At 40.7% G+C, this 24,625-nt stretch overlaps 1 protein-coding gene across 3 annotated transcripts in view; it reads right to left on the reverse strand.

Annotated features, from left to right (window-relative positions):
- The window catches only part of Bex4 (brain expressed X-linked 4), a 33,860-nt gene extending 11,998 nt beyond the window's left edge, over positions 1–21,862 (reverse strand). For all 3 annotated transcript variants that reach the window (XM_060374558.1, XM_060374557.1, XM_060374559.1), the window contains exons 1-5: positions 21,615–21,862; positions 20,081–20,198; positions 11,048–11,150; positions 6,969–7,105; positions 3,049–3,220 (exon numbers count right to left, since the gene is read on the reverse strand). The gene's annotated coding sequence lies outside the window, so the exon portion shown is untranslated. The remainder of the gene's footprint in view (positions 1–3,048; positions 3,221–6,968; positions 7,106–11,047; positions 11,151–20,080; positions 20,199–21,614) is intronic.
- Between the last annotated feature and the right edge of the window lie 2,763 nt (positions 21,863–24,625).

Here is a 24,625-nt window from a genome sequence, read left to right on the forward strand (position 1 = left end):
GTTAGGAGACTCCCACAGAGGGCCTCTGAAAGGCTCTGCCATGCAGACTATCAAAGCAGATGTTGAGACTTATTGCCAAACTTTGGGCAGAATGAAGGGAATCTAAGAAAGAAGTGGGAAATAGTAAGATAGGGAGAGGAGAGGAGGTGCACAAGGACAGCAACAGAACCAAAAAAATTGAGCACAGGGGTCTTTCCTGAGATTCATACTCCAACCAAGTACCATGCATGGAGATAACCTAGAACCCCTGCACAGATGTAGCCCATGGCAGTTCAGTATCCAAGTGGGTTCCATAGTAATGGGAACAGAGACTGCTTCTGACATGAACTGATTGGCCTGCTCTTTGATCTCCTCACCCTGAGGGGGGAGCAGCCTTACTAGGCCACAGAGGAAGACAGTGCAGCCACTCCTTATGAGACCTAACAGACTAGAGTCAGAAGGAAGAAAAAGAAACTCTCCCCTACCAGTGGACTTGGGGAGGGTCATGTGTGCAGAAGGGAGAAGAAAGGAGGGATTGGGAGGGTAGGTGGGATGGAATTAGAGGGGGGATACAAAGTAAATAAAGTGTAATTAGAAAAAAGCCAAAAGCCAAAAAATTTTTTTAAATTTATTTCTTTACATCCTGATTGTAGCCTACTCCCTTGCCTCCCCTCCTGTCCCACCCTTCCATCCTCTTTTCCCCATCCTCTTTCCCTAGTTCAAAGAAAGGAGAACACTTCTCCCCGATCTGACCCTAGCCTATTAAAACTCATTAGGACTGCCTGGATCCTCTTTTTCTGTGGCCTCACAAGACTGACCCACCAGGAGGAAGTGATGAAAGAGTAAGCAACAGAGTCCATGTCAGAGATAGCCCCTGCTCCCTTTACTAGGGTACCCACAAGGAGACTGAGCTACATCTGAGCAGGGGTCTGGGTCTTCTCCATGCATGGTCTTTGGTTGGTGCATCAGTCTCTGCAGACCCTCCTGGGCACAGATTTGTTGGTTCTGTTGTTCTTGTGTAGCTCCTGTCCCCTTTGGGTCCTTCTATCCCTCTCACTCAGCAGATGCTGAAACTGATCCCTTGCTGGGTGTAGTCTTTCAGAAGACATTTATGGTAGGCTACCATTCTTCCCTCTTTTCAGCTGCTTCTAGTGTCTATTCTATTTGCTCTTCTGAATGAGAATTAAGGGTCTTCCTTGTTTATCTTCTTTAAGTCTGTGGATTTTAGTATGGTTATCCTGTATTATATGGCTAATATCCACTTCTAGGTGAGTATTTACTGTGCGGGTCTTTTGGCTTCTGGGTTACCTCATTGATGATGATGTTTTCTAGTTCCATCAATTTGCCTGAAAATTTCATATTTTCCTTGTTTTTAAAAGCTGAGTAGCGTTCCATTTTGTAAATGTGCCACAATTCCTTTATCCATTCTTCGGTTGACAGTACATGCTGGTGAGAGTATGGAGAAAGGGTACATACACTCCTTCACTGCTGGTGGGAGTACAAACTTGTAAAACCAATTTGGAAATCAATCTGGTGCTTTCTCAGAAAATTGAGAATAGCACTACCTCAAGACCCAGCTCTATCATTCTTGGGTTTATACCCAAAAGAGGCTCTACTATACAACAAGGGCACTTGCTCAAATATGTTAGTAACAGCTTTATTTGTAATAGTCAAATGGAAAATTTAAGATGGTTATTCTTGAGAGAGAGAGAGAGAGAGAGAGAGAGAGAGAGAGAGAGAGGAGTATGTGTGTGTTCATGTCCATCCACACTGAATTTAAGTAATGGGAATTGGTTTGAGGATTTAATGGTGATTGAGAATTATCAGACTCCTTCTCCCCAAGTGAGGAACATAATTTCACTCCTAGTCTGGAAGAGTACTGAAATCGGTGCTTAAAACATATTTAGGGCTGGGCACAGTGGCACATACCTGTATTCTCAGCACTCAGTGAAGCAGATGCAGTGGGATCCCTGTGAGTTCACGGCCAACCTAATCTACAAAGTGAGTCCAAGACATCCAAGGCTACACAGAGCAACCCTGTCTCAAAAAACCAAACCAACCAACCAACCAACCAACCAACCAAACAAACAAACAAACAATATTTAGGTAAAATAGAGAGGAATAATTAGCTGATACATGCCTCCTCAACACCTGGTAAAGCAGGTTATTTCCTCAAACACTAAACGTTCTTTTTAAATTTCTGTTGTGGGGGTGTGGGTAGGGCTGGTTTTGTGTAGTCCAGGCTGACCAAAACTTGCTTTGTACTGAAGACTGATCTTGAACTCCTGCTCCTACTGCCTCGGCCTCCCAAGTGCTGGGATTTTGAGCCATCATGCCTGGCTCATAATTTTGGTGAAAGACACATTGCTCTTGATTTATTACATGTTGTAAACCATTTTCAGAAGTTATGACTTAAAATCCCAACATAAAAGATTTTGTTCATACTCTAACTATCAATATAAATTTGTTTTTTCCCTTATTTTTTTATTGAAAGTAGTCTCATATAAAACTTTATTATTTCTAAGGGGACACATTCAGTGGTATTTGTAGCATATATACAAAACTGTAAAATAACTGCTACATAATTAAATAGCATTTCTATCATTCTTCCTCAAAGTCTATAGCTTTTAGAAGTGACTCCTGATTAAATACACAGTCTTTGGCAAACACTAATATACTTTTTAAATTTATGGATAGGCCTATCCTGGATATATACAATATATGGCATGCTGTATCTTACAACTCACACTTAAAATTTTATTTTTAAAGTGTAGCTATTTTGCGGCTTCTATCAGAAACATGAATTGTAATCTGAATAAACCCCTTTATCTACTCCCCAAGGAATTTTGCTGTCCTAATGGAAAGACTCCAACCATCCTAGGTGCCATCTTGTGAACATGTAAATTCATTTGCAGCAAAAAATAAATAAATAAATAAATAAATAAATAAATAAAAAAGCGTAATTTAGGATGATGCTAAGGGATTTCCCTGCTTGAAAGCAACTGCATAAGGTTTACATAGGGTTGTATTTCTCCAAGGCCAGCACAAAACCAAAACAAAAACAGGTACCTATGGTTCAAGTTCAAGACTGTGGTGGTGGAGGTCTTCTTGAATGATGATTTCAGAGTGCCTCTGAGAAGAGTCAAGGTTTGCCAGGGTTGTAAGTTTCTGAAAGGTCCTGAGAGGCCACTATATGAAGCTCTTATGATAAAGTTGCAGTGGAGACTCCAGAGTGTTAGAGCTGCCAGAACAATGAAATGATTGTTGAGGAAAGCCGTTTGTAAGGAATTGAACTAACCAAAGAAAAAGCTACATGTTATAAAGATGGTAGAACTTAAGGGAAAGAACGACCAAAGCCATTTGGAAACCAGCATTCTCATTTCTCCTGACTCTTACATTCGTTCCAATCAGGTTCTTCCTATAATAGTCCATGAGTCTTGAAAATAGTGATATAAAACTCATGTTTATAGCGGAACATCCGACAGTCTCAGCACTTTGACTTATGGATCTCTCCCCTTAGCACTGCAAAAAGGAACTTCTCCGACCAAAGCTGGTAGTAGAACTGACCTATGAGTATACACATTATTACAATTACAATTCAACCAGCACATGCAGTCTATTTAGCAAAATTAAAAAGCAATAATGGGACAGGTGCTGTGGCTCACGCCTGTAATCCCAGCACTCCACGAGGCAGAGAGCAGCAGATCTCTGTGAGTTCCAGGCCAGCCTGCTCTACAAAGCGTGTCCAGGAGAGCCAAGGCTACACAGAGAAACCCTGTCTCAAAAAACCAGAACAAACAAACAAACAAACAAAGCAATAATGGTGGTTTCTGAACTATCACCTATGATCTAGGATGTTTGACCAAATTTGCAGCACCAAGTGTGGAACACAACCTGTGGAGCAGACCAACAAAACCACTTGGTGTCTCAAACTATATGGTCTCATCATCTAGTTCTGTTGGGGTGCTAACCTTTGTGTAAATGCTTATATTGTTTTGAGGGCTTCAGAGCACCTCCCTGACCAACCATGTGGAGAAAGCTAGCCCATTCCTTGTGGTACTGGGATGTTCATTTAATACTGTATGGTTTCTGGAAAGAGCTTTATCCATCCATGTAGAGTACTTCTGTTTAGATATTTTGTAAAAGAAATATGCCATGTTGTGCATGCAGAGGTAAAAGCACAACTTGCAGGAATTGGATCTCTCCTTCCACCATGTGAGTCTCAGGGACTGAACTCATGTAGTCAGGGTTGGCAGAAGCTACTGGCCCTGAATGCTTTGTTTGTTTGTTTTTTAACTTAATTATCTTACTCATTACCAGGCTTCTTTTCGGCTTTTTTGTAAATCCTTAGTTTTGTTTGATCATCCCCCACAACTCTTTTCCCTAATCTCACTCTCCTCTTGTTTAACTCCTCCTCTCTCTGTTCCCTCATTCATTTTCACTTCACACTTGCTCTATTACCCCCTTAAGGCCTCCTTTTCTTTCTTTTCATGAGCATTTTGTTATGCACATTCGCTTTCCCACAAATGAACATATATGAATATTAGCAGTTTTATTAGAGAAAACCTCTATGTCTCTTTTTCAATATGATATTTTCCAGTTCCATCCATTTAGTTGTTACTATGATGGACCTGCCCTTATCTGTAACTTATTCCTTCTCTATTGGAAATTTTAATTCCCTTTCTTTGTTCTGTATACTTAGTGTTTTGACTATAATATGATAAGGGGAATTTCTCTTTCTGGTCCTGTATACTTAGTATTTTCATCCTTCCTATGCCTGGGTAGGCATTTCTTCTCTAAACTTGGGAGATTTTCTTCTATGGTTACTTTGAGAAAATGTCCAATGCCTTAAGCATGAATTATTTGTTTATGGCCATAATTTATAATAATATGTCCCTTGGCCATATCTCATAGATTTTGTCTTTTCACCATTTTCCAATGACCTCACATGTTCTGTTGAAATGCTTCCTAAAACATGATTTTTTTTTCTTGACTGAATGATCCAATTCCCCTAACTTGGCTTTAATGTAATGCTCTGTCCTTCATATCAGTTCCTTCTATCAGTGAAGCCTTTGTCTTAGCTTTTTATTTGACTTATTTTTAAAAGATTTATTTATTCATTTTTTTATACAGTATTCTGCCTGTGTGTGAGCCAGAAGGCCATAAGAGGCACCAGATCTCATTAGAGATGGTTATGAGCAACCAGTGGTTGCTGGGAATTGAACTCTTGAGCTTTGGAAGAACAGCCAGTGCTCTTAACCTCTGAGCCATTTCTCCAGCTCCAACTAGGTTAATTCTAATTGATTGTTATAGTGAATAAAAGAGCAATGAATATTGGGGTGAAAATATCTCTATGGTAGGATATGGAGTCCTTTGGGCATATGCCCAAGAGTAAAGTAATTAGGCCATATGGTAGATTTACTTTTAAAGAAATCTCCAAAATAAAGTCCATTGTATTAATTTGCACCCCACCAACAGTGAAGAAAGGTTAATTTCTCTCACATCTGTCCCAACATTTGTTGTCAGATTTGTTGAAAGCCTTTCTGACTGGGATTTGTGGTATGTTAAAGAAGTTTTAATTTGCATTTCCCTGATTTACGATATGAAACGTATTAAAAATAGTCATTGGCCACTTGTGTTCTTTTATTTTTCTTGAAAATTGTTTATTCAGTTCATTTGCCCATTTGCTATTGGTAGTTTTATCCTCTTGATATTTAATTTGTGCAGTTCTTTATAAATTCTAGATTATTAGTCCTCTGTCTGAAGTATAGCTTCAGTCCTGATGATGTTATCTCTTCTACATAATCCATTCTATCAAAGAAGCTTTTTCTGAGCTTTTTATTTGACTTACTGAACTTTTTAATTTCCAGTATCATTTCAGTTTTCCTTTTAAGTACTTCTATTTTCTTCTTGAACTTTGTGTTCTTAATTTGAGTTGGCTTAATTGCTTCTTTCAGCCATTTGTGTTCTCTTGGAATTCATTCAGGAATTTCTTCAGATTCTCTCTGAACTGTTTAGATATTTATGTTCATTCTTGGAAGATATTTGTCTTGCATTTCATCTAAGCTCCTATCATAATATGTTGTTACTCTGAAATTGGTAACTTGTGGAGGAGACATGGTGTCTTGGGTTTTCATGTTGCTTAAGATTTTTATGCTTGAACTTACACATCTAACAAATTTTGTTGGCTGTTTTTTTGTAAAAAATTGTTTGGTAGAGGTGTCTGAATGTTTAAGAGGGACTAAGTTGTCTAGGGTTGAGGTTTCATTTTACAGTGTTAGACTGGTATGTTAGTGATTCTTTTATTGCTGTTAAAAAATGCCATGATCAAGACAACTTATAAGGAAAGATTTATATTCTCTTACAGTTTACAGACTATGGATAATAGTCTATCACCACCATGGCAGGGAAGCATGGTAGCAGGGAGGAATATTGTCATGAGTAGGAGGCTGAGAGCCACAGCAACAGAAAAGTACCTAATACACTACCTTAATCATATCATGAAGTTAATGCTATTAGTGATGTCATGTACTCCCCAATTTGGGGTAATGAAAATAATATATCAGACTTCAGATATTGCTTCTCAAAGTCTATGACCCAGGTCTAATAAGGAGGAAAACAACAGACAAAGCTCATGCTACTCAGGGATACTAGGCATTGGAATACACACCTGTAATCCTAGCACTCTGGGATGCCAAGGCAGAAGGTTGGCAATTGTCATGAGTTTGGGGCCATTCTGGTGGGCTACATAGTGAATTTTATGCCAGCATGGTTTGCACAGTATGATGATGACTCAAGAAGGAAGAGAAAAATAAAGGACAGGAGGAGGAAAAGAAGGTGAAGGAGGAGGAGGAGGTGAAGAGGGAAGAGGAGGTGAAGGAGGAGGAGAAGCACTATTGGTAGTCATGACCATAGTCTTGCATTTCTTCCAACAGGTAAACAGGGAGTTTTCACATATCCCAGCAATTATACTATGTACTCTGTCCTACCTTGATTTCTGTTGCTGTGATAAAACATTTTGGCCAACAAAACTTGGGAGAAGGAAGGCTTTATTTCGGCTTATGGTTCCTGGAAAGGTAGTGATCCATCAGCAAGAGAAGTCAGGGAAGGAAGTCAAAGTGGGGATCTGGAACAGAAATCAAGAAGGACAACTGCTTACTCACTTGCTACCTGGCTCATGTGCTAGCTTTCCTAACAATCCATGTCCACCTGCCTAGCAACGGTGCCACCCATAGTGGGCTTAGCCATATTAATCATCAGTCAAAACAACCTCTCAAAGACATGGCCACAGGCCAAAACTGATCTGGGAAATTCTTCATTCGGGGCTTTCTCTTCCCAGGTTACTTAAGTTGACAATAAAAACCAACTGGGACAATACCCAAAGTAAACAAAAAGATGAATCCACATAAAATCTGTACACAGATATCTGTAACACCATCATTCAGAATGCTGGAAACAGCCCATGTGTTTACCATTGGATGCATGGCTAAAAAGACATAGTAGTATACATTTCACAGTTCATGAATTAAGTATTGATATGCTTAAACAGGAATGAGCAGTTGAAGTGAAGGAAACCAGATGCAAAAGATTAAGTGCTGTGAGCTAGGAAGTATCTCACTTGATAGACTGTTTGCCCAAGCCCTGGGTTTGATTTTGAACACTTAATAATCTGGGTGTAGTGGTATTTACCTGCAATCCCAGTACTCACTAGGGGAAGGCAGGAGGATCAGATATTCAGAGTCATCTACAACTAGATTATTCAACATTAGCATGGGTTAATTGAGACTTATCTCAAAAAAATAAACTACAAAGGAAGACTAAATGTTATGTGATTCTACTCATATGCAAAGGCTGAAATGGCAACTCTAAAGACAGTAAAAATATTTGGGATTCCTGAGTTGAGAGAAGGAATTGGGATTTAACTGAACAGAGGCAGGATGGGACATTGAAGAATGATAGAAACATTTAAAACTGAATTGCACTGCTCTCTATAGTACTACAAGTCATCCCATTGTATCTTTAAAATGATTTTTATTATTTATTTATTTATTTTATTAGATTTTATTGTCTGAAATTTACATTACAGGAAAGGTGTTAAAACATAATACGGTCTGGAATCCCACCATATCAAGTAATTCTCATATAATATTGTTGACGAACATTTTATATAAAAATGAATGTTTGGCAATCAATATGTCAGAAATGGTAGGTAAACCAAACTCCCATTGACTGTATATCTGTGTACTTTTACAGAATGGTCATGGTTTCACTCCCTACCACAGGTGCTAAGTTTAGGTACCTTGTTTGTAGATGAATAAAGGCCAGTTTACACTTCACCGCGTCCAAATGCAGCAGTGGCAGAAAGTGGGTCTTGAACAGAATGTAGAACCACCCCTCTTTGTCTTCAAGGAGTCCAAATGGCACTACCTTTTTAAGCATCAATACTACAGTGCCTGCCCTAGGGTAAAGAGGTGCACACCTTGCGCCACCAGTTTTGCTTGCACAAATTCACTTTCAGGGCAATGTGAAGGGTACTAGTAAAGCTGTGGTCATAAGGACAGCAATTGTCAGCATTCTCTTCCTCCTTTTCTAGCCGCACACTGGGAAGTGAATTCAACAGAACACAAAAAACCTGAAAGGAGAGAAGGAGCAGAGGGAAATGCGGCTCTCACTGCCCCCTCCCCCACCAAACCACCACATGTTCTCTCATTCACAGATACACCTACACCAGACAGGGGCAGAAGATTGGAATTTAGAAGATTAGCATTTAGAAAGAACATTAGAATTCTTTAAGCCAGATTGCAGGGCTCAGTTAGGGCATACACCTCTCATTTCGCATACGGTCACATGAACTTGGTCCTAAACGGTGCCATTTGGCCATGTACATACCATGAAAATGCCACTCATGTAAGGCCCGTGGCAGGGAAAATCAGAATACAATGGTGGTGTTAAAATTTGCTGTGTCACGTCTAAAGGTAGGAACTTTCGGAGACGGCGAAAACAAGTTATCATGAAAGTAAGGGTACAAGAATATTTCACTAACAGATTATCAATCATTTCAAATGTAGGATGAAACAAGTGTTGTAAAAATGGGTAAGGGTGTTTTGCACTAACAGAAATGTACATGTTTGAATATATGTATGAGACAACAGCATGGTACTACATATACAGATTTCGTTATTCAAAACCAGTAAAGGAACTGAATTTTTATCACTAGTATACTAATGAATAAATTTTGGGACATCCGTACAGTGAAACACTCAGCTAACACAAAAGTGAGATTGTTTTGAAAATAAGTTTAAAATGTCATAGAAATATATTGCTCTAGACAGTATATATTGTATACATGTAAGTGCCAGTATTTAGGAAGCATTGAGAGAGAGGTACTCCATGCAGCCTGTGCTACATAATGAATTCCAGGCTTATGTATGCTGCACAGGAAGACTGCCAGGAGAGCGGAGTGGAGAGGAGAAAAGTGGAAAGGAGAAGGAAGAGGGAAGGGACAGGAGGAGGGGAGTGAAAAGAGAGAAAGGGGAGAGATGGGGGAAGGAGCCGAAGGGATGTGGAATTGAGGAGAGAAGGAAATCAGGGTGGAGGTAGGAAAATCAGCAGTATTTATCCAAAAACTTCAAATCTTAAAAATACTTCTTTTCACATAAAACTTTGCCTTCATGGTGATAGGCCTGGTGGTCCATAGTATCCCTGTATAGCAGAACTGTCCCCTCTTCTACTTAGGCTTCCTCAAAACTCTGAAGATTGGTTCATAACAGTTATTCTTTTCTACCTTCCTGCTCAGTGGCTTTCAAGCTGCAGGTCAGGAATTTATCACAAGGTTGCGCGAGTTCCTCACCTCTGACCAAAGGTCTTACAAAGAAGCTTACAGAATGAGCGGGAGAGTAAATCTCCACCTTTAAAACAAACTTATACAAAATGATTCTAGTTTTGTCTAAAAAAAAAAAAAAATACAGGAGTGGAAGAGTATTGTCAAAACACACCAGGGAACACCAGGTAGCCCTTATGAGACTTCGAAGCAGCTAGTCACAAGCAGGCATCCCACAGCCCATTGAACCTGAGTGACAGAACAGAGCTCCAGAGTGGGGCCTGGATAGCTGTTGCATAGCATCCTGAAGAGGCGATGTCATAGGACAGGGTCTAGAAAGTCCTGTCCAAGGGCGTGGTGATGGAAAACGAACACTCTACTCTTCAGAGTGTGTGCATCTTAATTTACACAGAACACTGAAAAGACGAATCAGAGAATGCCAGGTACATTTGAGGTCTTTAGTAAATGGAAGAGTTTTAAAAATACACATGATCACATTTCAAAAAGACTATCAGCGTAGTCCTGATGAGACCTGATAAGCTGGGGTCAGATGGAAGGGGAGGAGGACTTTCCCTATCAGTAGAGTCGGGGAGGGGAATGGGAAGAGATGAGGGAGGGAAGGTGGAATGGGGAGGGAAAGAGGGCTGGGAATAAAGGTGGGATAAAACTTGAATAATCTGTAATAAAAATGTAAATTAAAAAAAAAAAAAAAAGACAATCAGCACAATAAGCCCCAACACAGCATTTGTTTCTCAGCAAAATGCACACTCTTTCAGTTAAAACGAAAACCTGGTACCGCTTGGGTGCCATCTCCTGGTCACAGTGAGGACTGCATCTGTATCTGAGCAAGGGGCCACAGCAGGGGAAGAGAGGAACTTAAGTTACAGACTACATTTAAAGGGACCAAACCCCCTGGGTTGGGGAGGTTTTACACTTCTGTCTCTGCTGTTTTCCATGGCTATAAACAAGCACATTTTATGACATCTCTAAATGTGAGATTGGAAGTTAGTTCTTGTCTGAACTGCAGATTGAGTTGCCACTGAAGGCTAATTTTGGGTTTCTGGAGTCTGGGTAAAGTGGCTAAAAGCATGTCATAGCCATATGTATGAGGCTGAGGCCACAATGATGTGAAAGTTTAAGGTAGTAGGGGCTACATATTGAGTTCCAGGACAATCTGGACTACAGAGTAAGACCCTGTAAGAACAAAACAAAACAAAACAAAACAAAACAACAACAAAAAATACCCACCTGGTTTGGCATAATTAGAAATATACTGGTTCACAAACACAGAGTCCGTTTTATTTTTCCATTTCCCTCATTTTTCATTTTTCTCCAGGAAACTGAATACATTCTGTTATGAAAATATGGAAGGTACATAATCTTTTGTCAGTTTGGGCAAACATTTCCTGTTTTATATTTTACAAATACATTTTATCCTGGATACAAATTTCAAAAGCTACGAAAGCATATTTATTATTTGAAATAAATACACACTTTCTTTTTTCTTTGAGACAAGGTTTCTCTGTGTAGCTTTGGCTGTCCTGGACTCACCTTGTAGACCAGGCTGGCCTCGAACTCAGAGCAATCTGCTTGCCTCAGACGCCCCGAGTGCTGGTATTAAAGGAGTGGCACCACCATGCTGCAGTCAAATATACAATTCTTGACCCAAAGGGGTCTGTCCCTGTAGGTGAGCTTAGATGATCATGTGCTCCTACATGCAAACTTTTTCAAAAGTGAAATCAGTGTAAGCATTGTCACATGCACCTTGCATTTCCAGTTCTCAGAAAATGAAAAGAAAACAGGTACATTTGCAATAACTAATTCCTATGACTGGCAAATTTCAACACCTCAGTCAACTTCTATGTGTTTAGAATGCCTATTCTGAAGCCATACAGCTTCACTTAGTTTTCCATACTTTCACCATCAATTACAATTATATGATTACAATTTACTATGATGGAGTGAAGCTAGAAAAAAATGGCTTTACATCGTTTCATTTTGTCCACATTCTGTCATTCTTTGTCACTTAATATTGCCCAGTTTTTGGCCTCTTTCCTAAATATTGTGCTATAACCACACTTGTACTTGTTTACATATATACAGGAGTTTATTATAGACTGGTCTGCATATGAGAGGGAACATGATTTATTTTTCTTAGTTTGAGTCATATTGCTTAATATGATACTTTCCAACTCCATTTATTTTCCTGCAAATTTCATGATTTCACTTTTCCTTACAGCTGAATAATATTCCAACTAGTATGTGTACCACTTTTATTATCTGTTCATCTGCTGATGGACATATAGGTTGTTTCTATTGCCTTGCTATCATAAATAGAGCAGCAATAAACATAATTTTTCAAATATCTGTGTTAGTATATGAAGTTCTTTTGGTATATATACAGGAGTGGAATAGATCAATCATATGATAGCTAGTTTTTTGAGGAATGTCCAAACTAAATAAGCAGAGGGTTCCTCTCTCCCACCACATCCTCACCAACATTTATTGTCAGATTTCTTCTTTCTTTCTTTCTTCCTTCCTTCATCTCCCTTTCTTCTTCCTTCTTTCCTTTCTTCAGATTTCTCCTTCCTTCCTTCCTTCCTTCCTTCCTTCCTTCCTTCCTTCCTTCCTTCCTTCCTTCCTTCCTTCCTTCCTTCCTTCCTTTCCTTTTCAGACAGGGTTTCTTTGTGTAGCCCACACTTTCCTGGAACCTGCTTTGTAGATCAGGCTGAATGTGAACTTAGAAATCTGCCCATTTCTGCCTCCCGAGTGTTGGTATTAAAAGTGTGCTCCACCACCACCCAGCCAGATTTTATGATAATAGCTATTCTGACTAAGGTAAGATGGGAGCTCAAAGTTACATGTACATATGTATGCAGACAGGAACTTACTGTGTAACTCTGGCTGGCTTGGAAATCACTATGTAAACCCAGTAACATTAACCTCATAGAGATCTACCTGTTTCTGCCTTCTGACTGCTGGAATTAAAGGCATGCACCACCATGCCTGGCTAAAAGTAGTTTTAATTTGCATTTTCCTGGTGACTAGGGAGGTTGAATAATTTTTTTCAATTTAGTTATTATCTTTACATCTCAATCTTAGCACCTTCCCTTCTCTCCTCCTGGTCTCTCCCCTTCATCCCTCCCTAATCCCCTTATGCCCCCTACCCTGTCCCTCAGAAAAGGGGAGTCCTCCTCCAAATGCACTTTATCACATCCAGTCTCATCTAGACAGTCTACTTCCTCTTTCACAGTGTCCTGGCAGGAAGCTTTAACATGGGGAAGTGATCAAAAAGCATGCAACAGAGACCATGTCAGAGACAGCCCCCAAACCCCTTTCTAGAGGACCCACATGGAGGCTAAGCTGACCACTGGGTATAACAGTGTAGGGAGCCTAGGTCTAGTCCATGCATGGCCTTTGGTTGGTGCATCAGTCTCTGAAAGCCCTCCCCCCTTGGGCCTAGGATAGTTGGCTCTGTTGTCTTCTTATGGAGTTCCTGTCCACTTTGGGTCCTTCTCTCCCCCTCCCCCACTCTTGTATAAGGCTTCCTACTCTCCACCCATTAATTGGCTCTGAGTCTCATTTTCTGTTTGATCTGTTGTTGGGCGGAGCCTCTCAGAGGACAGCTATGCTGGGCTCCAGTCTGCAAACACAGTAGAACATCATCAACAGTATCAGGGGTTGGCTCTCTCCCATGGAGTGGTTTCTTTTTAAATATAGTTACTGGCCATTCATATTTCTTCTTTTGGAAAGTATCTGTTCATCTCAATAGCCCATTTATCAATTGGCAGTTTTATTTACTTGGTATTTAATTTTCATAGTTTTTTTTTTTTTTAATTTTGGATATTAGCTGCCATTAGAAGTATAGCTGGTACCTTTGATCACCTCCCCCCGAAGGGGGAGCAACCTTATCAGGCCACAGAAGATGACAATGTAGCCACTCCTGATGAGATTTGATAGACTAAGATCAGAAGGAAGGAGAGGGAGACCTCCCCTATCAGTGGACTTGGGGAGGGGCATGTGTGAAGAAGGGGGAGGGAAGGTGGGATTAGGAGGGGAGGAGGGAGGGGTTTATGAAGGGATGCAAAGTGAATAAAGTGTAATTAATAAAAGTTAAAAAAAGAACTATAGCTGGTAAAGATTTTTCCATTCTGTGGACAGTTTGTCTACTGTGCTGATAATTTCCTTTGCTATACAGAGACTTTTTTCCTTATAGTCCTGGTTGTCCTGGAACGCACTCTGTAGATCAGGCTAGCCTACAGAATGAACTCATAGAGATCCTTCTGCCTCCTGAGTACCTGGGATCTCCCAGAAGCCTGCTTCTGCCTCCCTAGTGCTGAGATTAAAGATGTGTCCCACCATCACCTACCAGAAAAATTTCTATTTATATATTTCCATATGATGATACTTAGAGTGAGTTTCTGTGCTACTAAAGTTCTGTTTAGAAATTTCTTCTCCACCCTAGTGTCTTGTCACTTAGCCACTATGTTTTCTTCTAGAACAGCAGGTTTTTCTCAACCTTTTTTTTAATGTCACAAATATGGTTAAATACAGTTCCTCCTATTGTGGGGACTCCCAATCACAAAAATATTTTCATTGTTACTTCATAACTGTAATTTTTTCTACTATTATATATCATAATATAAATATCTGATATATGACCCCTGTGAAAGGGTTGTTCATGCCCACAGGGTCACAACCCTGAGATTGAGAACTGGTGCTCTAGAATCTTCAACAGTTCAGGTTTTAAAGTAACGTCTTTACTCCATTCCAAACTGGATTTTGTGTAAGTCAAAGGATATGGGAATGATTTTGTTTTTCTGTGAGTGGATATCCAGTGTTTTTTCTAACCCATGTTTTCACTGTCTTTGCTGAAGCTGTAGGTTTGTTGGTTTATTTCTATTCTGTTCCATTGGTCTAACTCTGTTCTTATGCCAATAACAGGCTATCTTTACTGCTCAAACTTTATCGTATAATTTGAGGCCAAATATTGTGATATATAGCTGTGCTTTTAGATTTGTTTTGGTTATTTGTGCTCTTTGGTGGTTCCGTATAATTTTTTTTTGTATTTTTTCTACATTTTGGAATATGACATTGGGATTTTGATGGTTATTGCATTGAATCTGTAGATTAATTATGTACTGAGAGAACCAGGCCTGACAACCCCAAAAGTCACTAGTAACTAGGCAGGCCACAGGTCACCAATTGCAGAAACAAGGTCATAAGATTCCCTACCCAAGGAACAGCCTGAGGATAACCACAAGAACAGGAAGGTATCTTCTCTCAGGGTGGGGCACTTGTGCTGAGCAGCCCACCGACCTTGTAGTAGAGCATTTCATGGCACCGAAAATACCTAACATTTCTGAGGTCGATAGACAGCTCACTCAATGTAATGTTAGCTAGCCAATCACTTAGTAACAAGCTTGCCCTTGCTGAATATCAACCAATCATGTAACTGTTAAACTAGAAATTCCCCGTCCTTCCTCAAACCCCAATAAAAACCCTATTGTGCAGTTTCTTGGGGCTCTCTTCTCTGATCCACTGCACTGGTGCCAGTGGAGAGACAGAGCTTAAGCCAGAATAAAGCTCTTTGCTCTTGCATACGTGGTCTGGCTCCTGGTGGTCTTTGGGGACGTTAAGATCTGGGCATAGCAGTACAGCAATTTCCCCCAATATTCTACCAATCTAGGAACATGGAGCTCTCCATTGTCTAGTGTCCTCTCTAATCCCCGTTGCAATGTTTTTTACTTTTATTTTGAGAGCTCTTTCTCTACTTTGGTTAGGTATATTCATAGACACTTTATTTTTGAAAGCTTTTATGCATGAGAATTTACTCTAATGTCTTTCTCTAAGACGTTATTGTTGTTATTGTTAGGACCAAATAAAAATGATGATGATGATGATGAGCATAGCAGATTTTATATGAAAGAGGTTTATTAGCTGGAGATGAAGAGAGAGAGAGAAGGAGATAGCAAGACATGATAGAGGACAGAGGCGGGGTGCTTCCGGACATAGAAGGGGGAGAGGGCAAGAGAGGGGAGGAGCCAAGAGCCAACATAGTAGGTTGATCCTTTTAAGGATCACATCTGCCAGGTGTGGCTACCTGGCCAGCAACATATGATGACATCATAGGTTGTTAGGCAAACCAGAAGCAGGCTACCTAAATACTAACAGTTATACATGAAAGATACTTTGAAAATACATACTCCAAAATACTGGGAAGGCTAGAAGAAATGGATGAACTTCTAAATGTATATGACTAACCAAAGCTAAAGCCAGAAGAAAGGAAGATATTTAAATTCATTTCAAGTAACACTATCAATACTGCAATCTAAAATCTCCCTGAAAAGAAAAGTCCAGGAAAAGTTGGTTTTGCTCCTGCTTTCTATCAAACTTGCAAGCCAGATTTACTATCAATTCTTTGGAATTTGTTACACACACACACACCCCAAACAAACAAACAAAAGTAGAGCAAAACAAAGCAACAACAGCAAAGGAAAACCACCAAGCCTACGCCAGTATCTACTAAGCCAGTATCATCTTTACACTAAAATCAGGTAAAGACACAAGAAAACTCTGAAGAACACAAATGAAAAAAAAAAAAAAAAAAGAAAAAGTAATAAAATGCTTCTAAATTGAATTCTGAAACTCATTTGGAAACTCATACATCATGACTAAGTGGGCTTGATCCCAGAGATGCATGGTTGGGGGAATATGCATAGATCAATAATATAAAACATCTTATAAACAAATCCAAGGACGGAAACCACATAATCATCTCAAATGATGCCAAAAAGCATTTGACTAACTTAAAGGTGTCAAAGACTTGGAAGATGTTAGGAGTAGATGGGTCACATATTAAAATAATAGAGGTTATAAACAATAAACTTATAGACATTATGCTAAGTGGAGGCAAAATGAGACAATTTTCTGTACAAGTCAGGAATGAGACAAGGATGCCCATTATCCCCTGGTATTCAATATAATACTCAAAGTCTTGATAGCCAAGAGAAACACATAATAGAATAAAAGAAAGGAGAAAACCAAACTGTCCTTTTTTGTTAATAACATGATTCTGTAGAAAAAAATGATGCTATGTAGTCTACTAGAAAATTCTTGTCTCCACCTAGCTTACGGTAAAACACAGGATATAAAACCAATATAAAAATAGTACTCAGAATTTGTAAAGATTTTTTTTTGAGACAGGGTTTATTTGTGTAGCTTTTGCTGTCCTGGAATGTCATTCTGCTTTCCATGGAGTTCTGGGTTTCGGCTAGTGTCCTGGAGCTGGACTTCTGGACAGGGAATGCTGGTTCCGTTTCTCTCAGGGGCAGCTAGGAAACTTTAGAGGGAGGCCCAGGTGCTTGGCCTGGGTGTGGAAAAAGTTTTCCACAGAGTGTTACAGTTTAGCTCTTTCAAATGAGATCATCAGTGGCAATGGAAGCTCAGACATTCCAAAGCCTATGAAGTGTTACAGCTGTTGGTTAAATTGCTGTGCTGAGCACAGCAGAGGTGCTGGCCAAGGCTCATGTCTGGTCCACTTGTAATCGAGACACAAGCCTGTTAAGACTCAGGCCCAGCGGGCTGAAGGGCAGGCCTGGTGAGATGCCACTGGTGGGAGATGAATAATAAATCTCAGGTGGTCATAGTGGAAGTCTCAGGCGGTCATGGTATCACTAGTCCAGTCAGCAGCCAGGATGCACTCCAAGCAGCACATTTATTTGAAATCAGGGATTTATAAACCTTTGGATAGACAGGAGGGATTTTGAGGATAAAAGTGTTTGTTTTGCTTGGGTCAGGGACTTAGTGATACTTGATTTACATGTAATGATACAGCACCTCATTTTCCAGGCAGTAGCATGGTTCTATCCCAAGAAGGAGAACATAGTATCTAATAATCCTAGGAGTGAGGGGCAAATCTCTTAAGAATAGTTGAAGGTGACTGCTGAAGACTACTATCCTCAGCAGGGTTGGGTTTTTTTAGGAATTCCCAGATGCTCCATACAGCAGTTTTCTTATCAGGAAAGGGTCTGGCCTGTAATCTGCCCTGAGGGCTATGATCTAACCTAAATCAGGGTGTTATGCTCAGATCTTAAGGTCCCCAAGGACCACCAGGAGCCAGACTACGAATGCAAGAACAAAGAGCTTTACTTGAGCTTAAGCTCAGTCTCTCCACCATCACCAACTCTGTGGTTCAGAGAGGAGAGCCCTGAGCAGCTGCACAGAAGGGTTTTTATTGGAATTTCCAGCTTAGCAGTTACACCAGTGAGTAGGATTGGGTGACATTCAGCAAGGGCAAGCTTGTTACAAAATGACTGGCTAACTAACATAACTAACATCCAGTGAGCTATCTATAGACCTCAGGAATATTAGGTCGATGGGCTGCCCAGCACAGATGCCCCACCCTGAGACAGGATAACTTCTCATTTTTGTGGTTATCCTTAGGCTGTTCCTTGGGTAAGGAATTTTATGGCCCTTTTCTGGGACTTTTGGGGGAGGGGTTCAGGCCTGGTCCTTTCAAGGGGAGACTTTTAGAACCCCACTGAGAAAAGGAAGTCTATCCTCATAGTCCTTGCTCAAATAAATGGCTATCCAGAGACGGCTGACTTTATTCTTATCCAGCAGAGCCCCACACTGGAACTGGCTCTGTAGACCAGGCTGGCCTTGAACTCAATGCTTTTGAAATAGTGGATGGAATCTTTCCTCCAAAACACCCCTAAAACCATCCCTTTTCCTCTTTCTACTGACGTCCTCCATTCTGTGCACCTAAGCCCATGTGCTCAGCACTAGGTATCTGTTCTGGAAAAACTTCATCTCGTACTGATTCCTCCATTTTGTGAACATCCCAAGACCTCTTTCAATAAAGAGGTTGCTTTTCTAAAGGGTTTGTAATACACACACACACACACACACACACACACACACACAGAATGGTGCAACGCTTTCAGGATTACCATGTAATAGAATCAATTCCCCTTTCTTCACTGAACAAGATACTTTTTCTAAGAAGGTGAGAAGCAAAACTGCCTCTTTCCCCCAGGTACAGCTTTCAGTAATTCGTGAGCATGGCACATGGGTCAGATTCCAAAGGTCTAGGTTCTAGTTTTGCTTCTGAAAATATTCCAAGGTGTTTCCAGACCAGTATGTCAGCCAGTGAGTTGATGGTTCTGGTATTCATTTACCACTGTGTGGCTGTTGCTTTAAAAGTCATCTGCTGCCCACATTGTTATCTTTCTTGCCTTCCTCTCAGCTGGAGATGACTGCCCTGTCTTTTGTCAGTGGAATCTTAAAATAAACCACATGTAACATTCAAAGGAGTCAATCTTCTCCCATTCCTACCCTTAACCTGCTTGTGTGAGGAAAGCTATATTGATGTCCATGCTCATAATATCAGGATCGAGTATCCTAAGCACACAGACTCTGTCATTGTGATAAGGATTCCAGATAGCTCTAATGAGGAAAAATATGCCATCGTTTTTCCTAGTCACCATTGTTATAATTTGTCTGATTTGATTTTGGACCACAGTGTTCACTTATTTCTTACATCAAAGCCCCCTTCACCTCAGAGCGCCCCAATAAGCTGACAGTCTCCTACCATTTCTTCTTATAGCCAATGCTCAGAAAGCACACACATTCAGAGCTACACATGAGCAAGTCTGTTTTAAAATCTTCTTTGTATATGAAAGAATAAACCTAAGTTTCATTTGCTATTGACATTGTGCATTTTATTCCCTGACCATTTGCTTCACTTGATATGTTCCCCCCTTATAGTATTGGGTGATCTTATCACACTGAAGCCATGATCTCTTCTGGAAATTATTCCACAAAGGCACCAAGTCCCCCCCACCCCCTTCCTTCCTCCCCACCCCCTCATATCCCTGAGATAAATGTAAGAAATAAATGAACACTGTGATCCCAAGTCAGATGAGTCAGTTCAAATAATAAACTGCGAGCAGGGACAGCATTATAGCTATCTTCACATGGGAAGGTTGAGGGTGGTCATGGGAAAAGACTGAGTCATTTCAAAAGCACAGGAGGTCTGTTTTTAAGACCCCACTGACAAGAGGACAGAACAATCTCCTAAGGCTGAGAAGTGTCCAGAAAGAGTACCTAAGTGAGTGGCAGCTCACTTTGAAAACGAGAACCATACACTGGTAAATGAGGACCTGGACCATCAACTCACTGGGTTAAATACTGACCTGGGACATTTAGACATCTTTTATATGTCATTGTCAGAGCACATATTAGTCCACAAAAAAATGCAGGGAGTGACATACTTACATCTCTAGGAGTCCCAAGTGGATCCAGTGGACAGTGTCTTATTAAGAACTGGGCATCCCCAGGTGTAGTAGTGCTACTCTGCAGTCCCAGAACTAAGAAGCCATGGGCAGTACCCAGCCTGCAGCAAAAATAAATTGAACTGAAATAAAATCATAGAAGATTAAAAAAAAAAAAAACAGGCCATCAACAGACATTGTGACACACAGCTATGATCCTACTAACTTGGGAGACTGACATAATAGGACCACAAGTTTAACCTGAGAAACCAATAAAATCCTGTCTCAACCAATCCATGAAAAGGGTTGGGGGAAGTCGTGGCTCAGTGGTATAACACTTCCTAGCAAGCACAGGGCCCCAAGCTCAGTTCCCAGCACCATAAAAAAATGCATCAATTATTTTGGCCATTCACAAAACTTTGTGGCAAAAATCAATACTAAGGAGCCTAATTCTGTTTAATAACATATTTTGCATCATTTGATTTACCATTAGACTAATCACAGTGTGACAGAAAAATAGATACTTGGAGAAAACTACCTCAAGGTTAGCACACAAAAGGAATCCTTTTTTTTTTTTTTTTTTTTGACAGAGAAAGCCCCAAAACCCTTCTGAGCTTCATTTAACAATCAGAGAAGGCATGAAAAGGTCAGCATTCCATACCGATAAGAGAGGAGGATTCTATGTAAATATTCCATAAAGGGTTGTACAGCCTCATGATCCAGTGTTTTTGGTTCTTTACTAGCAGGTCACTAGCTCATCCTCAATCTTGTGAGTGTTTTTCCTTTTTTAATAAATAATCTCCATTTATACTTCTAAATTTATGCTCCTGGCCAAATTAATCACCTTTGGGGGAAAAAAAACCCAACAACGATATTTCAGTAGATGCCCCAGATGCAGATCCACTACTATTACAACAGAAATTTGTTTCCTCTTTGAGCTTCTAAAACACAACAGCGGACAAGACTGGTAGATCTGCAAAGTTAATGACTATTAGAGAGTACACCTTCAACGAGACAGCTAGGGAAATTACGTTAGTGGATGAAGTAACAATGGGGCAAACCTGTGGCCTTATTGTCTGGTACCAAAGTTCTTCTGTTATTCATTATTATAATTTACTATTTATTGGCCATAGTGTTTTCGGTTAGAAGACAATACTATCAATTTCACGAAATGTAATGTTTGCTAAAAATACACTCCTTAACTTTGTTCTCACTAGTTCACTAGCGGTAGGTACTGTTAATATGCCCATTCTTTGGAGGAGGAAGCCAGGGAATTGTATTTTTTTTTTCATACAGAATGCCATAATCAGAACAAGGGCGAGTAGAGATTCCAACTCAGAAATTATCTTTTCATAAAGGCCCTGCACGACAGGCATGTACTGAGAGTTAGACAAAAATCAGAACAGAAAGAGACAAATTCAAGGCAAACACGTCAGAATAAGGCACACTGAGGGCCACGATTGGTCCAGCATCGTAAACGAGTCACGATAAACTATTCACAAAAGAAAATGAATTTCCACTTCAGAATGATTGATAACCTTGTGAGTCATCCTCGAACAAATGAGAAAACAGGAAGGTCCGGCATTCTCTGTGTGTTTAGCATAAAAGATGCTCGGCTTCAGGAATGAATTGGCGGGCTCAACAACTCCTGGGGTCAAACTCCAGTTGGAGTTTGGAGCTGGCCGCGGATGGGTGTGAGATGATACTGTGTCCGTTATGGCCCCGGAAGGATGCTGCGAGATTCTCGGCGGCTGCGGTTTTCGCAGAGGCCTCTGGGATGAAGCTGGTATGGCTACTGTCTCCGCAGCTGCTCCCAAAGGCCGGAAGCTTCAGGGCAGCTTCTCGAAGGGGAAACGGTTAGCAGGGTAATCACGAAGCGTTGTCCCTGCTCAACGCCAGAGGAAAAAAAGGTGGGAGGGGCACTTAGCAGTTGCACTAAATAGGAGAACCAAAATGAGAAGGGACACGAGGACGGGGAATAGGGTCAAACTCCAGGCGACAACTGATGACGTCCCCAGGTGTGTGTGTGTGTGGGGGGGGGGGGGTCTTGTCCCTGTTTCCGTTGTGTTGAGGGCTGGATTGATGGTTTTTCTGCTACTTGTGGCAGGGGAAGGGCGGGAGCTAGGAGAGAAGGTCTGTGATTGGAGGACAAGATGCCAGCAAAACAAAAAAAAATTGCAAGGGCACTCACACAAATGCGCACTGCATCTCTACTGGTGGTTTTACTTGGTCCCCAGTTTTATTTTTTATTTTTATTTTTTTTTACTATTAATTACACTTTATTCATTGTACCCCCCATAAGCCCCTCCCTCCTCCCCTCCAGACCCCACCCTTCCTCCCTCTTCTTCGGGCATGCCCCTCCCCAAGTCTACTGATAGGTGGTCCCCAGTTTTAAATTCAGCTCCTGGTGGGATGGCTGATTGGTCACTGTCACTCTTGCTGTGTTCTGAGTATTGCTTTAGAGGCTCAGGTGTAAGAAATGAATTAGACTTTATAAATTTCACCCTCTACATCCTGCCTGTTGCCATCAATCCTGCAAACAGAGGTGTTGACAACTCAAGTAAGAGATACTACCCAGAGAAAAGTGTCAGCTATGAGCCCTCCCTCTGTGAGTCTTTAACCATCTTTTTAGAAGGAAACAAGGGCAAAACTTTCTCCTCTAGGCAATTCCCCACACCCCATACTCCACATGTTTCTTCCCTGTTTTTTGTTTGTTTGTTTGTTTGTTTTGGCTAGAGTTCTGTCATTTTATTTTAGATTTACATTACTTTTTCTTTTTTTATACTTTTTATTTTTTATATTAATCACAGGTTATTTACTTTGTATCCCAGCCTTAGCCCCCTCCTTCATTCCCTCCCAATCCCCCCTCCTACCCTCATCTCCTCCCTGCTCCTTTCCAAGTCCACTGATAGTGGAGGTCCTCCTCCCCTTCCATCTAACCCTAGCTTATCAGCATAAAACCAGATATGCTAAATCTATTACAAGAAAAAGGGGGCAAGAGCTTAGAACTAATTGGCACAGGAGACAACTTCCTGAACAGAACACCAACAGCACAGGCTCTAAGGGCAATAATCAATAAATGGGACCTCATGAAACTGAAACACTTCTGTAAAGCAAAGGACACTGTCGTCAGAACAAAACTACTGCCTACAGACTGGAAAAGGATCTTCACCAACCTTATATCTGACAAAGGGCTAATATCCAGAATATATAAAAAACTCAAGAAGTTACACAACAACAAATCAAGTAATCCAATTAAAAAATGGGGTACGGAGCTGAACAGAATTTTCTGTAGAAGTATATAGAATGGCAGAGAAATACTTAGAGAGTTGTTCAACCTCCTTAGCCATCAGAGAGATGCAAATCAAAAGGACCCTGAGATTTCACCTTACACCCATCAGAATGGCTAAGATCAAAAACTCAAATGACAACACATGCTAGAAAGAGTGTGGAGAAGGGAACCCTCCTCCATTGCTGGTGGGAATGTAAACTGGTACAACCACTTTGGAAATCAATCTGGTGCTTCTCAGACAATTAGGAATAGTGCTTCCTCAAGACCCAGCTATACCACTCCTAGGCATATACCCAAAATTTGCTCAAGTACACAACAAGGACATTTGCTCAACCATGTTTGTAGCAGCTTTATTCGTAATAGCCAGAACCTGGAAACAACCCAGATGTCCATCAACGGAGGAATGGATACAGAAATCGTGGTATTTTTACACAATGGAATACTACTCAGCAATCAAAAACGAGGAAATCATGAAATTTGCAGGTAAATGGTGGGATCTAGAAAAGATCATTCTGAGTGAGGTATCCCTGAAGGAGAAAGACAAACATGGTATATACTTGTTTATATAGACCTATAAGATAGGATAAACATAATGAAATCTGTACACCTAAAGAATGTAAACAAGAAAGAAGACACGGGGTAAGATGATCAATCCTCACTTAGAAAGACAAATGGGATGGGCGTTGGATGTAGGAGAAAACAAGTAACAAGACAGGAGCCTACCACAGAGGGCCTCTGAAAGACTCTACTTAGTGTATCAAAGCAGATACTAAGACTCATAACCAAACCTTTGGCAGAGTGCAGGGAATCATATGAAAGAAGGGGGACTTAGTATGACGTGGAGAGGATAGGAGTTCCACAAGGACCAAATAAATCTGGGCACAGGGGTCTTTTCTGAGACTGATACTCCACCCAGGTCCAAAGGACCATGTATTGATATAACCTAGAACCTCTGCTCGGATATAGCCCGTGGTAGCTCAGTAACCAATTGGTTTCCCATAGTAAGGGGAACAGGGACTATTTCTAACAGGAACTCAATGGCAGGCTCTTTGATGTGTCCCCCCCCCCCCAGCCAAGGTAGGAGTAGTCCTGCTAGGCCACAGAGGAGGACTTTGCAGCCTGTCCTGAAGATACCTGATAAAACAGGGTCAGATGAAAGAGGAGAAGAAGTTCCTCTCCAATCAGTGGACTTGGAAAGGGGCACAGAGGAGATGAGGGAGGGAGGGTGGGATTGGGAGGGAATGAGGGTGCAGGATA

The sequence above is a fragment of the Meriones unguiculatus genome, chromosome X, assembly GCF_030254825.1.
Source record: "Meriones unguiculatus strain TT.TT164.6M chromosome X, Bangor_MerUng_6.1, whole genome shotgun sequence".
NCBI lineage: Eukaryota > Metazoa > Chordata > Mammalia > Rodentia > Muridae > Meriones > Meriones unguiculatus.